We start from the raw sequence: 16,116 nt of genomic DNA, 5'->3' as shown, positions 1-16,116 counted from the left end.
ATGAGAATTCCACAGGCTGACCCGTCTCCTGGTCTGGTCCGAGGCGAGCGCTGCCTCTTTCTGCCTGGTAACACACAATTATACACAGATTATTGTTACCTTCACCAAACCTGTTTCTCTGTTGCACAACACAAAGTTTGTTGTCATAGCTGGCTGGAAGGTTCCTTTGTTTGGCTACAGGGGTGTCAGTGTACTGTAGTGTTGCAGTACTCGAGATCGGTATTGGTCTCAAGACCACATTTTGATGGTCTCGGTCTCGTCCTCGCTCCCTCGGTCTTGGTCTTGACTCGTCTCGGACAAGTCGGACTCAGGCTTTTATTTCAAGACCAGTCAAGACCACAACTGCAGTGACATCATTACCTATCTGTGTATTGTTTTTTTTTGTACTGTGATTGGGTGTAAAAAACATCCTCCCTTCAATTGCAACCAATAGTTTTGCAGTTTGAAAGTTTTCCCGCTGAAACCACTTGCCTCACGTGCCAAGGAAGACAACACAAGGAGACAAGGCAGGGCAGAGCAGAGCAGTGGCTTCAGAGAGCTCTTCCACATCATCAATCATACCATTTGCTTCCAGTGGTTCCCAACCTTGGGGTCATGAATTCAGAGCACATTATTTGGCCTCCGTATTTCTTATGGGGTCGGAGGTGGGCTTCGAAAAGATTTGAGATTTTCAAGTGGGCCCTGAGTTGGAAAAGGTTGGAAACCGGTGGTGTAAAAGTGAAGCTATCATTAGAGTCATGGTCTTGAAAATGGTCTCGGATTGGTCTGGTCCCAGTCTTGGTCTTGTCTCCGCCTCCATCTTGGTCTTGACTCGGTCTTGGTTTAGGTGGTCTTGACGACAACACTACGTCAATGGCAAAGTGAGACGTTACCTATATCAACTACATTTCTGGGCACAGAGGGGAGCAATGAGTGATGACAAGATATTATTTGGTCAATGTGACAAATTATGATGTTATCCATGTTTGCATATCTTTCCCTCTTCGCTGCACACACTGAAATGAAATGTAAAGAACAAATGCTAATATGCACAAACACAACACTCACTGGTCCTCCAGCTGCCTCTCTCCCTCCTGCTCATCCTCATCTGTTACACACACACACACACACACACACACACACACACACACACACACACACACACACACACACACACACACACACACACACACACACACACACACACACACACACACACACACGTACATAGTGTATGGACACACACCCAAAGTGTCAAAACGTATACACAACACATGGACACACAGAGACAGGAGTTCAGACAAACATCTAATTTGCCCTGAGTGAATGATCTGGTGTGTAGAAAGCTTGCTAACGCCGAGAAGATTTTAAGTTAGTTTTATTGGCAAAGCAGATCTATTAAGAAATAATTATTTCAATTATTGATTTACTGCTGCTTTAATGAAGAAAGGGAATTTAAAGTGAATGACCTCTGCCCCATTCAACACACGCTATTGACATCTTTTCCTGATGCTGTCTTTTTTGCTAAGGAGAGGAGGCAGTCCAGGCTCCCCTGATATGAAATGGGGTCCCCAGAAAATAAATGTTTCAGGTGACCCCTGGCTGAAAAGGCATGAATCAGAATTGCTTTTATTACCCAATTATAACAGTGTCACAATGAATTTGGCCAGGTTGACTGGTGCTGACACGTTTCAACACAGTCACACAACAGAAGACAATACAGGACCTCACATTTAGTGCAGACCAGACCTACTGCAAGTGCATGTAGGGCCATATTAAATTGTGTTTTCTTCTTCTTCTTCTTCTTCTTATTTTTTGCACTTTGCCTTTATTGGATAGGACAGTAAGCCCACAGGAAAGGTGGGGAGAGAGAGAGGGGATGACATGCTCAAAGGACCACAGGTCGGATTCGAACCCGGGTCGGCCTCGCAAAGGACTAAGCATTTTGTGCTACCAGGTGAGCCACCCAAAATCTGTTTAATTTTTTTTCCTAATTCTGTTTTGTCTTTTTTATTTTAACTATAGGATATTTTTTTTTAATGCCTTGGTTCTCTCAGACAGCCTCTTCGACATATTTCTCAAAGTGAAAACCAAGGTGTGAGGTGACATAAGGGTCTCGCACAAGACAGACCCCCCCCCCCCCCCTCTCAAAACACCCCAATCGAAAATGTAATAATTTCTCTAGGCCTATTTTTTATTATTTATTTATTTTATTTTTGCTTTTATTGCTGGTCATGATTGATGGTCCACATCAACAGGGCTGAATCATTGACAGTGGTACTGGTGGTGTAGTTCAGAATGTCATACGGAACCAACCTGGATAGCTAGGCTAAAGGCTAAGACTAGATTAATACTAGGTTGATGAAAGACATTAGATGGTGAGGTAAAATGGAGTTATACGGTGGTAGCATAGAGGGGGGTGTTTCCAGGACACTGGATTACACCATTAAGCCTTCTTGAGGTGTCGTGGGCCTAATTTAACGAAACATTGGTGAAGGAAGGTGCCTACTCGAATACCCCAATGACATGCTTCATACTGCTGTTGGCTAGAGTAGGTAACTGGTGATTTTTTATATTGTTTGTTAGCTTGTTAGCTTGCTGTTAGCTTGTTTGTTATGTTAGGAATGATAGGGAGGGTTATTGTCCCCTCTTCTCCTTTCTTCCTTGTTTCCTTTCCTAAACACTTTTGACTGGTTTTCATTGAGAAATGAGGTGTGGTTAAGCTGTGTGTCCAGGTGATGTCATTGAGGTGCGCACGCAGCCACTGGAGCAGTTTTATGAATGATGCACTGCCCAGGTGGGCGCGGGGCAGATTTGAATGAATGCTCAAGACGCCACATCACGCCAGAGGACTGACACTCACACACTGTTCTTTGGACCGATACACTTATTTATTGAGAACCAGCTTTTTGTTTTACATTGTGGATCCTTCCAACAACAGCTTAAACTGAACTGAAACGACAAAGACGGAGCTCGCCGCTCTGGAGAGCCAAGACGGTGCTGGCGAGGCCTTGTCAGAGGTCCGCTAACGTAGTCAGCTACATGAGTCATGACATCAATCTACTACGGTAAACTGACCCACCTCTATTGACTATTTCTCGTTTGGAAACCAGTCCTTGTTTTCTCTTTCTTTCCCAATTTTTCTCTTCTTCACATACTCCAGGTTAGGACTAGCTTGGATAACTAAATGCTACAAACACATCTTGTCCCCTAGACTGTCTAGTCCGTAACAGTTATATTGTTTGTTAGCTTGTTTTTAATCTGGATTGGGCTTCTAAATGTGTTTTACCTCAGATTTTGGCACAAGGGATATAACATCTTGTCCTGTGTATTAATGAATTACAATTAGGCCTATACAATTATTTAGGTTACTACAATAATTAGGTCTACTTTTGATAATTTGGCCTATTTTTTATTAATTTCAGCCAATTTATGGAAAAGTATGCAATATTCAATGTTTTACAGTTTATTACATTTTTATTATCAAATTCCATGATTCCGTCTATTTTTCCATTTAGCGGAAATCATACAGCCCTAAAATAAATCATTAGACTAAACATAAACACACTAAAAATACACATTGAAAGTTTATCATTCAGAAATGAAAGAAGTTGCATGTTTACAAGACAGAAACACACAGACACACACACCTCCATGGAAGTAACCCGGCTCGCCCATCAGCATGTTAATTTCTCTATCTGTGGCTTCAGGAAATTCGCTGACTCGGTCAAAAAACTGATACAGGATAGAAGAGAAAGACAATCAGAGAGAGACGGGGTGTGGGGGGGGTGCTCAGAATTATAGAGAAACGAGTGGGTGGATATCATGATAGAGGGAAACAGAGAGTTGGTTAAATTTATTTAAAAAAAGTAATAAAATAATGAAAATAAAGATTGGAGGAGAAAAAAATAAATTTGTGCAGGCGAGGCGAACGTAAACACAAAGGTGGTTATAAACTAGAACGACGGGTATATGCCTCCACCAACAAGTGAGCAGTTGACATCCATGTCTGACCAGACTTTGACATTTGAAACAAATGTGAAGAAATTCCCTCAAGGCGTTCCTGAGATATCACGTTAATGAGCTTGAAAATGGCATTTGTGAGGTCACAGTGACCTTGACCTTTGGCCACCAAAATCTAATCAGTTCATCCTTGAGTCCAAGTCGACGTTTGAGACAAATTGGAAGACATTCTGTCAAGGCGTTCCTGAGATATTGTGTTAACAAACTTGGAAATGGCGTTCATGAGGTCACAGTGACCTTGAACTTTGACCTTTGACCACCAAAATGTAAGCAGTTCATCTTTGAGTCCAGGTGGATGTTTGAGGCAAATTTTATTAAATTCCGTCAAGGCATTCCTCAGATATCACGTTAACGAACATCGAACAGACAGACGAACGTACAGACAACCTGAAACCATAATGCCTCCGGTCTGGCTCTCGCCGGAGGAGGCATAAAAATAACTCCTCATACAAAGGGGCAGATGAGAGGACACTGAAGACCAAAGAAATAGAGTTAATTGATGCTTGTATCTCTCTAAACAATACACTGTGAGTGCAGGCTGATGTAGTTAAGTCAGCTCTTATCAAGCCAAAATGGATTTGGTCAAGTGGTGATGCTTGTGGAGGAAGGGCGGGGAAGGTAACAGTGTGTAGAAGCACAGACTTATTCCTGGTAAACACGTTTCATGAGTAAGAGAAAATCCCTCTCCTTGCTTTTGACTGTGGTCAATCTGTCAGGGGTCACACACTTCACTCCTCTAATACTCCTTGGCTTGTGCCATCAAACGTCATTATGTTATTCTACATTGAGCAGTATCTAATTAAGAAAAGTAAAAGTTGTATTATTGTGAAATTTTAACTTTAATTATGGATCCGTAGCTGCAAATTTCACACAACTCTCACAAATTCCTGCTTGTATTCAGAAAGAACAATACATCAATGCACGGTTTTGCACAGAATCTGCACTTGTTTTGATGCTTCTTCTTCTGCACCAGATAGCATGCAGAAAGAGAGAGAGTGACAGGAAAGACCAGCAGGAGAGGGGGTGACTTTCAACAGAAACGATGAGCTGGACCTGAATTCACAATAGTTCACATAGTTACAGACACCCTGGTAGTGCAGCCAGCCGAGCTCACTGATCCACCAGGGTGTGCTGCTGTGCCTAAAAAAAAGATTCCGTGGACTCAACATAATTTACCTCAGCAGTGGGGAGGACAATCGGCTCATTCTCTGTCATGGTGATAGCAGCCAGAGGGGACCTGAAACCTAGTTTTACACAGCAGCAGGACATGGGACACATGCAGATTTGTAGCACTAGAATGCTGTGAGACTGGCTAGAGACATGGCCATGAGTGTCACCACTGTTTCACCACACTTGAATGATGCGTTATGATAGGAAGTAGAAAACAAGCTGGGACAATGACAAAAACATGTAAAATGTCCAAACACATAGGAATCAGATACTGAGTTACAATTGGATCAGTTGCATGTCATGATGAGTTGTGCTGTGAAACCTGGCCTAAAATTAGATTGATGCACTTTCAATTCAATATATAAATTGTGATTAATTTGCTCATGATAGAGCATGTATGTCTTTTTTGCCTTTTTTGTCACGGAATAGAACTAAACAACATTCTCATGCTGAGTTTGAATTTTCAAGAAAATCCACTTTCACCATTCATAAACCAGACAGTAGGCAGATTACCTTGGACACTGGGAGAGAGCTCTGAAGCTGCCTCTTCCATCCATCCCTAGGAATAAACATCAGTAAATATAAGCTGTATGGTACAACCACAGCTGACAGTTTGCAGTGTGTGTGTGTGTGTGTGTGTGTGTGTGTGTGTGTGTGTGTGTGTGTGTGTGTGTGTGTGTGACCGTTCAAGACCTTTCAGGCTCAGCAATGTCAATGAGCAATGTCCATTTCCTACCACACGTCAAGCGGTCAATGGTCTGTTGACTTGAATCTCCTCTGCAAAACAGAAAAGGACAGGTAGGAATTACACGGTCAAGATGTCTCTCACACACAAATACACATGCACACACGTACATGTACACACACACACGCGCACACACACACACACACACACACACACACACACACACACACACACACACACACACACACACACACACACACACACACACACACAGACACACACACACACACACACATCATGATCATATTCAATGATCATGTACTGTATGTGAAAGTTTGGGATGTTCTATACTATTCTATTCTAGTCTATTTTAAATCAGATTCTGCAGCATAATTTGAACATAATCCGTGAAAATCTGCGTAAACATCGGCGCGGCCTGGGGTCCTTCAGGCTAGAGCGAGGTGCTCACCGCAGGTGCATGACGTGCAGCGCACAGGCCTCCTTGAGGCATCCTCCCTGCCCATGGTACGGCATGGTAGGATTGCCTTTTGCCACAGGAGGTTCTGGTGAGACGAAGGAGGTGCCCGGCCTGGAATCACCCCACAGGGCCTTAGACCTCCATGCACCGAAGGTCTTTCAATACTGCGGTGTAGCACTAAACTCTATTGCAGCGGATTGGGCGTGATCAACCCTTCCGCGGGCAACGTTGCAGACAGAGTAGGAAGGCTGATCCGAGAGCGGCTGCTTCTGGGACGCGGGTCGGGGTCGTAATCGGCCTCGGCTGGGTCTACTGGGCGAGGGTGTATGATGTTGTGAGACCCGAAACACCCCACGACCCCAGTCAACATCACTGATGACGCGTCCCAGCGCATGCTATAGCATGTATACTGAAACCAACGTGGATGTGTGATGCAACAGGCCCAAAAACACTGGAGCAGCTAGGGCTTACCTATTATTCATGGCACTTGCTTTTACCACAAAACAGCATTAGTATATATATATATATATATATATATATATATATATATATATATATATATATATATATATATATATATATATATATTACATCTTGTAGTTGACACAGATGATTTGCCAGTTAGGCTTTAATGTCAGATAAACAAAAAACATTTTCACTTTTCATTTCAGCCTAACATGGAAAGCCCAATTTACAATAACTGTTGTTATCCTGCATACCTTGTTGCCTACTCTGATGCACTGTATTTCTCTAACTCTTCCATGTGTCTACAACAGTGCAATCACAACCTTGTTTTAAGCCAGCATTTAAAGCCAGCTAACTCCCTTGTTTCTAGATGTGATTATGGTACGTCCTGTCAATTTAAGTTGCTACCACAGCAAATTAAACAGATTTGGGTTTTGTCAGTGCACAGAGAAGCAAACACCCCCTCCTCAGTCTACTCTTTCTCTCATTCCTCCTCGTATCTGTTCCCTTTCTTTTGTCTCAGAAGGACACCTAGTTACATTGAATACTTTACTTTACTAAAAGTGTAAAAAGTGCCGGATTGAGCACGGGGCTAGTTTCCATCCGCAGTCCCCAAACATAAAAACAGAAACATGTAAACAGTAAGGACTACATGTCATCAGAAACAGGACTACAGACCGTGTAATTTGGAGGACAGGTAGAAACAAAGTGCCACCCACCCTCTCCCCTATTTTCCTCCCATCTACCTTTCTCTATCTAGCAGGTAACATCTCTCTGTCCTGTCTCACGGGCTTTATCTACAGTACCTCGAAGACACACAACGATGAGCCAGCTCTCCTTTTATTCTCCATGTCTCTTCCTCCCACTCTCTCCTGTCCCCGTCTTTTGTCTCACCTAGCAGAAAGACACACTGCTTGTGGTAGACGATGATCTCTCCATACTGCAGTTGAGATGACAGGTAGAGAGAGAATCCCTCAGCTGTCACATGGTCGATGAGCTCCTCAAAAGTATAACAAAAAGGTAGAATACCAATGCCACTTTACGTGACTTAAAGTTTATAAACAAATAAACCTTGAAACGTTACATGCAATTATCATATCTTAGATTCTCTTAGAGATTAACCACCAATCAGGTGCGAGATTGATCTGAGCAGAAATGTTATAGCTAACCTCGCGTCACCAGGCTCTTCTCGGGGAGAAAGAGCCTGGTCTCCGTTTACAAGGGATTTTGTCACTCGGCCTGTTTCCGGCCTAGACCCCGCCCTAGACAGGAAACAAGCAGCGGAAACAGAATAAGAAAATCAAACAACAAAACAAAAATGTATTTATTTAAAATGCAATCCCTGTATAAGCCTTGTTTACAAACCTACGTGTTGTTGCACTACTGTAGGCTACATCCCCTTATATATTCATATATAAAAATGCAATATCTGTATAAACCTTGTTCACAAACGTTGTTGCACACTTAAGGCCCAATTATACTCCATTTTCATCCGTAAATAAGGGCGTCCGTTTCAAACGGTGTAATCGTCAATGCCCACATACTTCCATGCGTCTTTCACGTTGGTATCATGTTAAGCAATACATCCACCAGTGGGCAGTAGAGAGTCAAATGTATGAGTGTGTATGTGGTTTTCCTCCGTTTCATGCGTATCCGTAAGCTTTCAGATGACGGACAGAAAACGGACGAAATGAACGCAGAGTACGGACAGAAGGCTCAGTCCGTCTCCGTCTCCGTCTTTAACGTTGAGTATAATTGGGCCTTTACCGTACCTACCCACCTACCTACCGTACACTTTGACTGTACACTGCCTAATATATTCATATTTAAAAATAGCCACTTTACTACATTGTATATAGCACAGTCACCACATTGTATATATCAGTCACTGTAAAAAGAGTATTGTAGCGATGTGGGGTTGTCAGTAAACATGGGATTGTCTGAGGGTTGGGTTGGTTCACTGGGGGTGTTGTTGTAGAGTGTGTTTAGAGCACAGGGTCATCTGGCGAGGTGGTGTCACAGCATTCCTTCGGGGCAAACCAGGTACGCGGAGCAACGGTACTGGGGGCGCCCGGGGGTCTGCTGGTCATGCGGTGCGTTTGGACATCTAGCCAGGGAGTGTCATGAGGCTATCGGAGACCGGAGGACAGCGGGAGAAGAGAGACGTGCCGGCGGCGGGCAGGTGAGACTCTGTTGGAGTTGCCGTTCACCTGAGCACTTAGCCAGAGAGTGCACTGAGACTTTGGGGAATGGAGGAGACACGCAGCCGGAGCAACAGGCAGCGGAGCAGCGGAGCAGTGCAGAGCCGGTTATTCAGGTCAAGAGAGTGTGGGCTGTGTGTCCAGATGGACGGGTGTTGCTAACGGCGGAGGAGCCTAGCTGCTCTGCAACCCCCACGGTAGAGGACATCATCTGCAACGCTGTTACAGTCGGGAGAGCAACACTCGTGTCTCCGGGTGAGCGAGAGGGGTCAACGCCGGAGGAGCCAGCCCAACCTGACTGCTCCACACCCCCCACGGTTGCTGCGAAGGAGGCCGAGGTGGAGATCGCGGCCGGTTGTGGTACCCCCGCTGACCGCAGCTCAACTCCTCCCGCCTGTTCCAAAGCCAGCAAGAGGCTCTTTCCGCTGCCTCCCCCAACCTGCGAGCAGCTGTCTTCCTCTCCCTTCCAGCTATCCCCAGAGCTGTGAGCATCTTCCACACAGACTGCGCTGGGAAGCCCCTGCAGCCGACCTCAACTGGGAATAGCCAGGCTTGCCACCCCTTGTCTCTGCACTGTTGGACCAGGTCCTGGTACTTGATGGCTTTCCTCTCTGAAGCCTCTTCACATCCATCTTCCCACGGGACCGTAAGTTCAATCAGGATGATCTTTTTTGCTTCCTCAGACCATATGACCATAGCAGGCCTCAGGGATGTTTGGACGACCTAGGGAAAGTGTAGTTTACGTCCCAGGTCCACCCTCATCTCCCATGATTGTGCTGCCTGTAGGAGGCTCTTCTTGGTCTTCTTGGAGGACGATGGCTTCTCCCCCTGCCTGATGAACTGGATGGATGGGGCTGGTCTCACATGGATCTGGCGCTTTTTCCGCCTCTCCTGCTCCAAGATGTCAGCCAGTGTACTGAGGACTTTGTCGTGACGCCATCTGTATCTTGATTGATTGATTGATTGATTGAAACGATTTATTTCAAACAGTTAAAACAATACATAAAGTGAAAAAACAGTAAACATAACAGTCTAATAGACTTCATCAAAAGAAAAATACGAAAACGCAAACATAAAAAAGGTGAACTGTTTGAAAAGGGGCAGGAAGAAGCCTAGGCTTATCGAGTCCTGCCCCCCAATCATTCATAAACAAAATCATACATCCCTATATTATATGCATATCCCACCTCTCAGGCTCCTCCCCACATGCTCATGCATACACATACATACATATATATGCATGTATATACACAAACGTACACAAACTTACCCATACACATACTGTACATCATAAATCCACCTACAAATCCCTATCAATACCCATTCCCAATAATACAATCCAACATTACCCCAAAAACCCAATGTTTTGATATCAACCTGTGTTGAACCAATGCATCCAAGAATCCATCCAATGTATAGAACAATTCTTTACATAATGTATATTACAATATAATTTACATCATGTACACCATATATTATACATTATATGCATAATAACCTCATTACACATACAATAATTTTTATACATATATGTATATCATACATATATGTATATTAATGTACAGAATACACATCAGATCAGGTACATACACCCACCAATAACACAGTAATTATCTACCAGGAAGAAAAAAGGACATTGCCAAAAAACAGTAAGAATCCTAGTAACTCAAGATTCAATGTATTTCTTGATTAAATATTTTTTTTAATTAGATTTGAACATAGAGATACTAGAGCTTTCTTTGATCCTGTCATCCAGTCTGTTCCCTGGCTAAGTGCAGTCTTGCATCCTGCCAGTATGTGCGCCATTGTGCCTCTCCCTCCACATAACCTGCAAAGTGGGTCCTCTCTCATTCCCCACCTATGCAGGTTTGTTGGTGTAGGAAGCGTGTCGTACACTGACCGAAGCAGGAAAGAGATGCGAAAGGGCTCCAGTCTCCAGAGTTCAGGCCACGTGATCTTTCGCTTTGGCAGGTCCCACTTGGTCCAGGCACCTTGTGATCCAAGTTCCACAGCCCTTGACCTACGCTTCTCCTCCTCCAGGTGTCGGACCTCGGCTTGGATCATGTCTCTCCTCTGCCTTGGGTCTGCCTTCCCCCACTGTTGGAAGTGGGTGGTCCCGAGTCCTTGTCTCCCCGTGCACGGGTTCCCGATTATGTCCTTCAACTTCAGCGTGCTTTCGGCCTGTGCCACAGATGTACTAGCCGCCCACTTGCGTCCTGATCTTGTGGTGACGCCTGCAGCTCTGACCTTTTCATCGCTGGAATCTCTATACATCATCACAACCCTGCACTTTGCCACCTTGAACTCTTCGACCACTGATGATAGGGGTAGTTGTAACTGTCCAGACCTGATGTATAGGCCTACTGACGTGAAGCTTGGTGGAATACCGAGCCACCTGCGAAGATGCTTGTTCACGCGCCTCTCGATGCCTTCCACTGATGTCATAGGCACTTCATAAATTGTCAGTAGCCACATGAGTCTTGGTAGCAGACCCTGCTGGAAGAGCCAGGCCTTGAACTTTCCTGGTAAGCCTGATCCATCTATCTTCTTCAGCCATCCATCTGCCTGCTTCTCTGTCCTGGATACGCTGTTTCTGTCATTAAGAGAGGCATCGTACCACTTCCCTAAGCATTTGATTGGATTTTCCTCAATAGTTGGTATAACCGCCCCCTGGACTTGGAGCTGGAACTTGCTGGTCACCTTCCCATTTCTGATCACCAAGCTTCTTGATTTCTTTGGTTTGAACTTCATTCTCGCCCATGTTGCCACGTCATCAAGTGCCTTCAGGATCCACTTTGCTTGTACATGGGATGAGGTTGTTATGGTTAGGTCATCCATAAAGCCCCTTATTGGGGGTTGGCGGGTGCCAGACTCCATGATCGGCCCCCTGGATTCCTTCCCTGCCGCTGTTATGAGCAGGTTCATTCCCATGATAAACAAGATGGGGGAGACAGTGCAACCTGTTACGATTCCTTTTTCAAGGTCCTGCCACTGGGTTGGTAATGCTCCATAGCTGTGTAAATGAGGTCATGAGGGATTGATCCATACGCGTTGGCCAAGTCGAGCCAGACAACTGTTAAATTACCTTTGCCCTCCTTGGCCTCCCGGATCAGCTGGTTGAGGACACCTGTGTGTTCCAAACATCCAGAGAAGCCCGGAATGCCGCCCTTCTGGATTGCTGTATCCACGTACTTGTTCTTCACCATATACGTAGTCAACCTTTTGGCCAGGACAGAGAAGAAGATCTTGCATTCGACGCTGAGGAGAGAGATTGTACGGAACTGGCTGATCTCAGAAGAGTCCATTTCCTTTGGTATAAAACAGCCCTCTGCCCTTTTCCAGGATGATGGAATGATGCCTTTTAACCATACCCTCCACAAAAGCTTCCACAGCCTGCGGAGTAGCATCGGGCATTTCTTGTATACTTTATAGGGTATACCACTTGGTCCTGGAGCAGATGCTGATCGGGCTTTCCGTACAATGTCTTTGACTTCTCGCCATGATGGTTCTCTGGTGTCAAGCTCTTCCTCAGGGGCTTCAGTCCTGTCAACCTTCGGGTGCGCGCTCAGAGTCTGGCCCCTAAAATTGTCACTGTGGCTCTCTTTGAGGAACTCCTCTACGACGTCTTTAGGGCTGATCAGTCTCCCAGATCTTGCTTCGCCCAACAGGGTTTTGGTGAACCTGTATGGGTCCTTTATGAACTGGGCCCGCTTAACCTCCTTCTTCTTCCTCAGTCTCCGAGACCTTTCAGCCCGTCTCAGTCTGCAGAGTTGCCCTCGAAGTCCACTGGTCAGATCTTTTATGCCATCCTTCTCTTCAGCGCTTGCTCTTTTGAACTGCTTGTTGAGAGTCTTGATTTCCCTTCTCAGTTGTAGGATCTCTCTCTCCCTCCTGTTGAGCTGTTTTCCAGGTGTTCCGCTGGTTTTCTTCTTCTCCTCAATGCCAAATCGTTCCTTGGCCATATTGAAGACGATTGTTGTCATGCTGTCGATTTTCCTTTCGGCTGTCCCTGCTAATGTGGCCTCTAGAACTCCGTCGAGGTCCTGATCCAACTGGTTCCATTGTGTGTTTTCATTCGCTAGGGGCCATTTCACTTTCCCTCTCTCAGGTTGGGTGTCTGGGGTGGCATTAGGAGGGTCCCTCCTGTGGCTTAGGGGTGGACAGGTGCTGAGAGGTCTCCTGTGCTGTGGGGTGCTTCCTGACTGGAGTCCTCCTGCGTCTCACCAAGTGTCTCCACTGTGCGCTGCATCTGCTTCTGCCCTCTTCCACAATTGGTCCTGGATTGATGTATCTTAAGTCCCCTTGCGTTCTTGCAAATCTTCCCGCAATGGCACTTAGCCTCTAACACTTCCCCTGTTAGTGTGGTTTGGGTGAGCCGTCTCGTTATCCGTGTGTTTTCCGTAGCCGTTACGTTGTGTCCGTCCTGTTGAGGCTCTCATCCTCCCCCCCTCTCGGGAGCCTCTGAGGGTATTGATCATTGATTTGTTTCGTAGCTTTTGTCGGTGCCCTCTTGCGAGTGCTGTGAGTAAGGTTGCTAGCCTCACTCACACACGCCAGTCTTTCCTGGAGGTCATCTGTCTTTCCAGCGTCACCAATCTTCCTTGGTTGCCATCCAGCCTTTCCTGGAAGTCACTGGTTGTAATAATGCTCCGCAGTAAGCCGGGCGAACAAGCGTTCCTCTTCCAGTGCCACATGTAAGTCGCTGGAGCCGGTCTAAAGTTATAGCGCCCGCAGTAATAATGTTCCGAAAGTAAGCCTGGAGTTGTCTCTAAAATCTTAAGTCACTGAAGTAATTAGGGGTGGTTTTCGTAAGTCGTTGAAGAGACTGAGCGCGCCGACGTAAGCCGCTTGGCGAACAAGTGCTTGTTCTATCCAGCGCCCGCTCCCTCCTCCCCTAGGCTTCAAGTGGTAAGCACGTGGCACTCAATCCCTGCAGTAGCTTGTTAAATCGCATTTCATTGGCGGTGGCCTCGCCGAATCTATAGCGCCAGCAGCGCTCCGGCAAAATAGTGCCAGCGGTAGTAATGATTCCAATAGGCAAATGCCGTGGTGATTCCAAATCACTAATTCAGATCCCAGCGCCGCCTGAGCGTAAGTCGCGAAGGCGGAAAATGCTAAGTCAGCACGCCGAATTATGCTGGATTGGTCGATCACCCAGCGCCCGCTGTATCGCTGCGGCCAAGCCCGGTTGGTGATTTTCGTAAGCCGCTGTGCGCCAAGTAAACCTGCTAAGTCAGCGCGCCGAAGTATGGCGGATTGGTCGATCACCCAGTGCCCGCTGTAGCGCTGCGGCCATGCCCGGTCGGTGGTTTTTGTAAGTCACTGTGCGCCAAGCCAACCGGTCGGCGACAAGCGTTGCATTCCGCCCAGCGCCCACTGTATCGCTGAGGCAAGCAGACCGGTTGGCGGTTTTCGGGGGTTTTCTTTCTTTTGGGGGATTCTCTATCCTAGTCCGAGCAGATGCCCTCCTCTCTCACCTCAAGAACAGAGGCATCTTACCACGGAGTCATTACGCCAAAGAACTAGTTGCCATGCTGCCATGCCATATAATTAGTTGCCAGAATTAGTTGCCATGCCGTTTCATGCCATAAATCTTATCGCCATGCCATTCTTGAATAAAGCTTGCTCGTTAATTCTACCCTCTGGTCTCTCATGATTGAAATGGTGGTCTCGACCTAGTTTCAAGATGAAGACCAGACACGCTGCCTCACATCATATCACAATAGGCGTCAGCTCCTATAAGACTAGTGTAATCCTAGTGTGACGTCCGCTGTGACGTGTGTCTCATCACCCCATCCTCAACAGCCAATCAGCCCCTCAACTTGCCAATATGACATCGGTAATGTCGTCAATGCCGAGGCTATGATGTGGCAGTACTTATAGCCATGCTCAGCGTGTCATCGTCCTCTTTCCCTGATCCTTCTCTTCCATGGTCGCGGTACCTGAGCTGATCGCATCCCATCCTCTGAAGCTGTGTATCCCCCAAAGAGGGCATCTGACGACATGCAGGTAGGTCTACATGATGTAGGTCTACATGATGCCCCCTCAGAATTTGATATAATTCAAAATTAGATATTTCTCAGCTTCAAATGGCCAACATTTTAGAAATAGCTAAATGGACCGATTGATCAATCAATCATGAGTGGATTCAACACACTTTATCTGGGCAGATTGATTGAATCCTAAGATCTATTCAGACCTTAGGTCGCTGCTGAAAATCTTTAACTGGCGACCTATGGTCGCTGCCGAATCTCGCCCCCTCAGAATTTGTGAATGATGGAAAAATAAGTCTGCAGAGTATTGTCCAACAGACCAGATGATAGCAGATGTGATGACAAAACCTGCAACAATGAATTTTGAAAAGTTTGTTTGGAAATTAACCATGTAGGTCTACATGATGCAAGGTTGAAAACCTCATCATTAACAAACTCAGACGAGAGAGAAAGTTGAAATGCCCCACTAGTTTTATTTCCTCCGTAGTATTGTCGGTAACACTTTACAATAAGGTACACAAATAATGTAGTCATTACTAGTAAACTAAACATTAACTAATACTTAACTAATACTTAGTTAATGAGTAGTGAATGAATAATTTGTCATTAGTCAATCACTAGTTAATCATAGTTAATGAGTAGGTAGTCATTAGTTAATGATTAGTATCTAAGTTCCTGAGTAGAGTAGTTAGTCATTACTTAATGATTACTAAATGTCAGCTTGTGAATATAGTAGTTAATCATTAGTTACTGATTAGTCGGTCAGTTCCATGAGTAGAGTAGTTAATCGTTCATTAATGATTGTTGCATCACTTTACAATAGGGTACACAAAAGGAGTGACTAATTGGCAGGTAATAACAAAGTAATGATTCAGTAGCTATTCATTTACTACTCAGTATAAGAGTAACTAATGATCAAGTAATAATTAAGTAATGATTCAGTACTCATTAACTACCCAATATGATGCATCACTTTACAATAGGGTACACAAAAGGAGTAACTAATGATCAGGTAATAATTAAATAATGATTCAGTACCCATTAACTACTCAGTATGATGCTTCACTTTATATGCATCAATTGACCAACTAATCAGTAACTAATGGTTAACTAATGATTAAC

The sequence above is a fragment of the Poromitra crassiceps genome, assembly GCF_964638095.1.
Source record: "Poromitra crassiceps genome assembly, chromosome: 2".
NCBI classification, from domain to species: domain Eukaryota; kingdom Metazoa; phylum Chordata; class Actinopteri; order Beryciformes; family Melamphaidae; genus Poromitra; species Poromitra crassiceps.
The sequence above is the reverse complement of the archived record's forward strand: the minus strand, read 5'-3'. Positions refer to the sequence as shown.